Here is a 7,633-nt window from a genome sequence, read left to right as displayed (position 1 = left end):
GGGGTGAACCAATCTATAAAAGAGCATAGTGAAGGACGACATTAGCCTAAGACTCTTGACTCCTAAGCCCTAGGAATGGCACTAAAAACTTGATTGGCTCAAAATTGCAAGTGCACAAGCCATACAAGTAATACTAGTGACCTTTTAGTCATGATATAGTCCCACATGGATTAAGTAAAGAAATTCCTAGGCTATGTATCTGTTATCACCCTACCCTTCTATAGTTGGCTTAATCAAGGAATGATCGTAAGACTAAGCTAACTATGAAAAACAAAATCAAACAAAGTCATGCATTATGTAAACTAAGTAGAATAATAAAATGTGCAAAAATAATAGCTAAACTAGAATGTAATGACATGAATCATGAATTAAAATGTAAATCTAATCTATGTGAAAACAAATTTGGAGTAAGAATTTAAAAGAGGGAAACGCAAGTTTCAAATTCAAAATCGAAAGTGGAAGGCAAAACTAAAAAACCAAAAGTCAAATAAGAAATGTCAATCTAACGTACTTTAAATGGTATGAAATTGAGCTATAAAAGACAAAAATAAAAAATAAAAAGCAATGAATGAACTAAGGTAAAAAAAATATGCATTACAATTAAATGGAGCAAAGAGCTAAGATGAAATCTTGAAACTGAACATAGCACTACACCTAGGAACATAGACTTCAATACAAAAGTCTGGAAAAATCAAATAAATTTGAACTTAAAATTAAGAGAACAATGAGTGTAACTAAATTGAAGACAAAAACTACAAAGAATGTGCGAGGATTAACCAGAAAAATTGAAAATAAAAACGGATTTCAGCTCAATAACTACCAATTCAATAGAAAAAATTTTAGATCTGGAATTTTTTAAAGAAAATGAACTTGCACTGAGCTAAGGTAAGCTAAATCAACGAGTTTACTACAAGATCTTAAAAGAAAATTGCAGCAAAATATAACAAAACTAGCTCAATGAACTAGCACATCAAGATTTACTCAAAATAGAGAAAACAGAGTACTGTCAACAAAATTCATCCAAATAGCTACCAAATGCATGAATTAAATTGCAATAAACAGAAAGTAATCAAGTAAACATGTAAATCCAAGAGTGCAAGGTTTAAAAGAAGCAAACAAATTGCCCAGAGGAGAGAAGATCTAAGCATTAACCTGGTTTTCATGTCTGGACAGCACTACCTCCAGGATTTCAACCGCAAATTGCAAGAATTAACTGGATCTATTGGGAATGAATTTGAAGCTAAAATTTTATTGAATTTTAGCCTAATAAGTTATGAAAGTGCGAAAAAAAATTGGTGCAAAAACAAGCTAGAAATCCAGGAGTTTCGAACAGGTCATTGAAGCTAGGTCATGTGCGTGAATTTGAAAACAGAACTGAGATCAATGTAAAATTAACAAGATTTGAACATGAAATCAAAAGATATTGCAAAATTCATTTTGAAAATATTAAATAAAATTGAAAAACACTTCAGGAAACGTAAATTAGCAATCAAATTCAATAGGGAAAATTGAAATCTAAAGCTGTTTGGCAAGAAGGAAGATAAAACTATAGGAAAGGAAAATACAGAAGACTAAAAAGCAAAAAATTAAAATCCTAATCTAAAGTCCTCCTAAAATGGCTGTTCTCCCCCTATTTATAGGCAGGTGATTGGTGAATTGAGCCCAAAAAAAGTTCTCCAAAATATATGGAAATGAGAGGTCTTCTAGAGAATTCTTTGTTCCTTCCTTTGTCCCTTGTACACGACTTACTATAACTTCTTCATTCTTCATTGGTTGTAAGCTTCCTCTCATGTGTTTTACCACTCCAGAAAGTCCAAATTATAGCTAATGAGAGCTATCCAAAATGCCATGTCAGTAGGATGGCACCAATTTCACATGCACATGAAGCTTCATTCCACACCACAAGCTTTGCTTTCTTAGGTACCTATTTTTGCTTCATTCTTCTTCCTTTGGCTGCCAAGAATTCAAGTTATTTAAAAAATGAATTTTTCATTAAAATCACTATCAAAATTTTGGAAAATTGCAAATAAAAAAAAATTAGCTTCTCTCTACACTAATAAACTTAATACCTTTTAAGTATGTATAAAGATACTACAAAGGTAATAATGAACTGAGCTACAAATGACATTTCCAAATGAATAAAATGAAGAATAAGACTTGAAATAAGGTTCCATGAAGTTCAAATAAGCTCAAGAAACCATAGAAGAAAGGATCAAGAAAAACTCCTTCAAAAAGCAAAGTAGCTTACTCACACTAGTTTAGGCCATTTCCACAATTCACACCAAAAATCCTTCAAAATGTATAAAAAATGTCCAAAATTCCTCCTTATTCATATTTTCACCTACACATGAGACAATTATGCATTTAGGATTATTTTATCCATAATTTGTAAGGAACAAGCCAAAATATAAGGAAATTACACTAAAAATGAGCATAAAAATACTAAAATTTTAGTGCAATCACTTCTCTAGCAGAATTTTCCTCTATGTATTCCTTTTTTGATCTTTTTCATAAATGTACTCATTCTCCTCATTTGACTTAATACTTTCAAGAGCTTCTAGAGCCATATGATCAAAACTTGTCAAAATTTCCTTTCCAAATTAAGGCAACTCTTCATCCCCTATTGTCGAGTTCTCAATGTAATCCGCATCTAGTTGTTTCACAAATCTAGGCCAATTGACTACCATGGGCTTATCAAAATCATCACCATTAGAATAATAAATCTTTTCCCCCTCGTAAGAATGCAAAGCATTGCATGTGTCCTTGCCTTATTTCTTTGGGTTTGATTTGGTATTACTAGGCAAGGCTCCTTAAGGTCAATTGGTTATGGCATGAGCTAGTTGGCCAATTTGTGTTTCAAGCTTCTTTACGGATAAGGCTTGGCTTTGCATGGTGGTGTTGTGGGATTGCATCAATTGTGTCAACATCTTTTCAAATCTTTTTTTTTTCTTGGGATAGGTTGTATGGTGGTGGGCAAAAGTTTGAATTTTGGTTGGTGGTTTAATGGTTGGGTTGGTTTTGATTTCAACAACAGTTTGGGTGGTTCCTCCAGTCTAGGTTGTAAGCATTGTTATATAGATTATAAGCACGCTTGGATTGTTGGGAAAATAGGACCAATTCTATTCTAAATGGGCATTTATCAGTGGCATGTGGTCTTTCATGAATTTCATAAGTAATAAAAGGGCTTTGGATAGTAGGAACAGGGGTAGTTTGAGATAGGGTTCCTAAGGCATCTATTTTTTTTGTTAAACTAGCCAACTATGATGTGATAAATGTGAGTGTGTCAAGCTCATAAACACCAAAAAATTTTTTGTGTACCTTGCATTCCATACCCCATTTGGAATTGTTTGCCATCATCTCTTTTATCAACCATATGCCTCTTCAGTAGTCTTACTTATTATGGCTCCTCTAACAGCCGAATCAAGTGTAGTTCTTATGGACAGTGTTAATCCATTGTAAAAGATTTGTATTTTGCAAACATTGTAGGAGACCATGATATGGACATTTTCTAAAAAACTCTTTAAATCTCTCTTATGCATCATATAAATTCTCCTAATCGAATTGCATGAATGTTGTGATTTCATTCCTCAACTTGGCTATCTTAGTGGGTGGAAAGAATTTTATGACGAACTTTTGTACCAAATCATCCCATTTGGTGATTGAACTAGATGGTAGAGAAGTAACCAACTTTTTGCCTTGTTTTTGAGAGAAAAAGGAAAAAGTCTTAGTAGAAATGCATCATCGAAAATACCATTATACTTAAAAGTATCACACAATTCTAAAATGTTAGATAAATGGAGATTTGGATCACTATTTAGTAACCTTACAAACTATACAAAAGTTGAGACCATTTGAATAATTTAAGGCTTTGTCTCAAAGTTATTTGCTTGGGTCTCTGGCCTTTTTATGAATGGTTGGAATCCATTCACATTAAGAACATCATAGTCCTTCAATGTTCTTTATCCCTTTATTTTTTGCATTTGCCATTTAGATTGGTGTTGGTAGTATTGTTTGCTCTCTTTGTAAACACCTAAAGGTTCATTTGATTTCTTTGTCAAATGGAGCTAGGTCAACTCTTCTAGATCTGCACATACAAACAAAGAAAAGATCAAATAGTTTAAACAAATAAAAGAAAAGTGTTTAGATTACAAGGGAGTAGAATTCCTTATTGATATTGATTGTTGAACACTGATATAATCCCTAGTAACGGCACAAAAAACTTGATTGTTGCTTTTTGTAAAGCCTGCAAGTGCACATATCATAATGAAAGTAATAGTAGTGAGTGAGTAGAATATCATCTCACGAGGATTATATAATTGAATTGTAAGGTGACAATCAAGTATGAAAGATGATATGTTAATAGCCTTATATCTAAACTAATGAAAAGATTGGTTTTATTGCAAAGAAAACAATAAAAGAAAGCAATTGTGTAGGCCAAGATCTATTTTTTCAACTATTACTTGAAAGTCTTGGATGTGGTTGAATAGAACAAAATTAAAAGAAAGCTTGGAGAGAAGAAAGATTGATGTAGGTTGAAAGTTGTAAATAGCATAAAAGAAAATTGTAAACAATATTGTATGTAAACTGAAACATGAAAATGGAAAAGAATGATTGTTGAATACTAAAAGAACATAAAAATACTTTCTAAACTGAAAAGAATATATGAAAGCTTGAAAATAATAGATATTGAAAATAAAAGAATGCTTTTAATGGAAAAAGAGAATTGAGAAAACACTTTAGTTATAGCTAATTTGTCACCTTAGCCAAACTACAAAATAAAAAAAAAAAACTATAAAAGAACTTAAAGAGCCGAAAATAAAAACTAGAGAAGAGAAGAATGGAGAAGGATGAGATACGATATCTTTGAGTTACAAAAGACCCTCCTTATTTATAGATGTCGGTTGGCTAGGATGGGGATTTCGGATTACAAGTCCTCTTCCTATCTAAACTCTAAGTGATAAAGTCTATCTTGATCTTTAAAATGGTTGGTCGATTATGGAGTCTTTAAGCCTAGAGAGTCATGGCCAAATGGAATTGTCTTAGAGTGATCTTAATTGTACAAGTGTCTTGCATGCTTGATCTTACATTCTTGAAGATAGGTTTGGCTAAGCTTAGTTATCAAGACCATCTAATTACATTCGATTCAAACTCTTGGGGTAGAATTTTAAGAGTCCATCTTCAATTTAAACTCTTAACCTTTACTCTTGTGTAGTATCTTTCTAGCACGAAAACTCTTTCAAGATTGATCAAAAAGTTTTTGACTTTCAAAATCTCTTTTGCTTGAATACAATAAAGAGTCCTTGTCCAAGTATAATTCTTTAATTCTCCAATTGTATGTACATTCCTCTTCAATATAGGAAAGCCAAATATATATAGAGTTATAGTTCAACTAGGATTCTTTTTATCCAAGTGAAATTAGGATTCCTAATATCAATGGGATTCGGTTTAATCTTCTTCTTGGATGGCCAAATAAGACAATGATTAGGCTTGACCTAATCTTGCATGAATTGTGCATGAAATACACATCCCATATACATTTTACCTTAAGACCAAGAAGACACACATTAAATGCACTGAGTTTAATCAAATTTCAAAATTTTTGAACCAAAAATTACTGGAAATCACTATATATTTTAGTGTTATCAAGCATACAAAAATGCATGAAGTAATCAAGATAAGATTCATGACTTTGTGTCATCAATGTAGTATCTCAACTAGTCTTAATTGAATTAACTTGAGAAATATTTGGCCAAAGTAAAATAAGAGTTTAAAATTATTCTAAAGCTTATTTGTGAGTTAATGTCAAGGAAAAGACTTAACAAGATTGAAGAAGATCGAGTAGACACTAAACTATAGATACTTAATTTTGTCCAAGATATTTTATTACTTTAACCTAGGCTCGATTTTGCAATTGGGTTTTGATCATCAATTTTTTAGGTCCATTAATGGTCCATTTATAGATGCTCGAGGATGAGGCCTAATAGGAGCCCCATAGTGAAGCCCGTTGCATTGGCTCAAATAATACCCAAAATAGCCCCTTAAAAAGCTTGATAAAAGAGTTATCCTTAAAGCCTATCAATGGCCTATTATTGGCCATAATAAAAAAAATATAAAAAATATAAAATATACAAATAAAAAATATAAAAACATATAAAAATATAGACATAAAAATAAAATATAAAATATTTAAATATATATATATACATAAAAATATATAATAAAAAAGAGCTTGACTCAAAAACTAATAAAATTTTAGAGGTTCAAAACAAAAAAAAAAAAATGAAATAAGCCCAAAATATGACCAAAGAGTGGGCCATTTGGTTGGGGTTTTTTTAGAGATAAAGCCATGCAAAAAAAAGCGAGCTTGAAGGCCCGGCAAGGAAAGCCATGCATAGGACATGAGTTGCATGAAGGCTTGGTCAGTTAAGCCATGAAAGAACACCTGGGGAAGAAAAACAACTTTTGGAAAAAACTAATAAAGACATGAAGCTTGGGAACGTGGAAATGTCACGGGTCGAGACTTAAGCTTCGAACTCGCGCGGCTCCGGGACCCGGGCATTCACCCTTCCGGCGTCCCGGATCAGCCTTCCTGCCACGGTTCACACCCTTGTGAGGTATTGTCCGCTCTGGTCCCTCTGGCCTCACGGTTTTGTCCTACAAAAAGCGCCTCGCAAGGCGGAGATGGTGTGAACCCTTATATATCCCAGTGACCCTCCTATTATGTTCGATGTGGGATTCAGGACTCTTCCTTAGGTCCGTGACAAAAACATGAGGCTACGTGGTGGAAAAAAAAACTGAAATGAAAGTGCCAAAACGTGAACCACGAAAGGGAAAGAGAGGAGGATACCAAAAATTGAAAAAGAAAAATAGGAGAAAAATAGAAACTGAAAGAAAACTGGAAGAAGGGCAGCAAGAAATATGAGGAAACTGGCAGGAAGTTGAGGAAAAAACAGAAAAGAAAGGAGGTAGACGCAGTAAAGCAGTGGCAAAAAAATATGAAGAAAAAAAACAGAAGAAAAAAAAATGGGAGCACTCAAAAAGGTAGCAGAAAAGCAAGAAAAAAAGTCAGCAGAAAGAGAAGTAGAACGTGGAGAAGCAAGAGACCAGAAAAAGGTTGGCAAAGGGCGTGGAAATAAAAAACGCTGCAGCAGGCAGCATGTGAACAAAAGCCACAGAAACAGATGAAGATAAAAGACAAAACAAAAAACATAGAAACGTGAAAGATAACTGGTTGTATTGGAAAATTTGAAGCATAGTTCTTTTTTTATTCTGCATTTTTCTGTATGTGCTCATTGGTAGCTCAAGGTTTGTTGTCTTCCTATCCTTTACGTTTGATGGGTGGGAGTATGAGATAAATCATGAGGGTTACTGTGAAAACTTGGTGTCCTATTTGGTTTTCTGTAAAACTAAGTTAAAAATTTAAATCTTTACATGAAAATTGTTTGCAAAAGTTCCACAGCTTCAGCATTTACATGCTTTTGTTTTTTTTATATCTTTGCTCTACATGTGGTTTGTTTACGGAAGCCTAAAACTCCATTACTTGCGGGCCTACATGTCCTGTGTACTTACTTGTTATTGCTCCTGGTTTATTCTTCTTTTCTATTTTCTTGCACGTTGGTTGTAAGTGATAAGC

The 7,633-nt window shown here is 33.1% G+C and overlaps 1 non-coding gene across 1 annotated transcript; it reads left to right on the top strand.

Moving 5' to 3' along the window:
* The first annotated feature begins 3,487 nt into the window (after positions 1 to 3,487).
* Positions 3,488 to 3,594, top strand: LOC149510883 (small nucleolar RNA R71). Its single transcript, XR_016334890.1, has one exon. It is a non-coding gene; the product is annotated as a small nucleolar RNA R71 (small nucleolar RNA).
* Positions 3,595 to 7,633: the final 4,039 nt, after the last annotated feature.

The sequence above is a fragment of the Durio zibethinus genome, chromosome 27 (genome assembly GCF_047325235.1).
Source record: "Durio zibethinus cultivar Kanyao isolate XHJ-2024 chromosome 27, ASM4732523v1, whole genome shotgun sequence".
NCBI lineage: Eukaryota > Viridiplantae > Streptophyta > Magnoliopsida > Malvales > Malvaceae > Durio > Durio zibethinus.
Note: the sequence above shows the minus strand (reverse complement) of the source record. Positions and strands in the feature narration are given on the sequence as shown.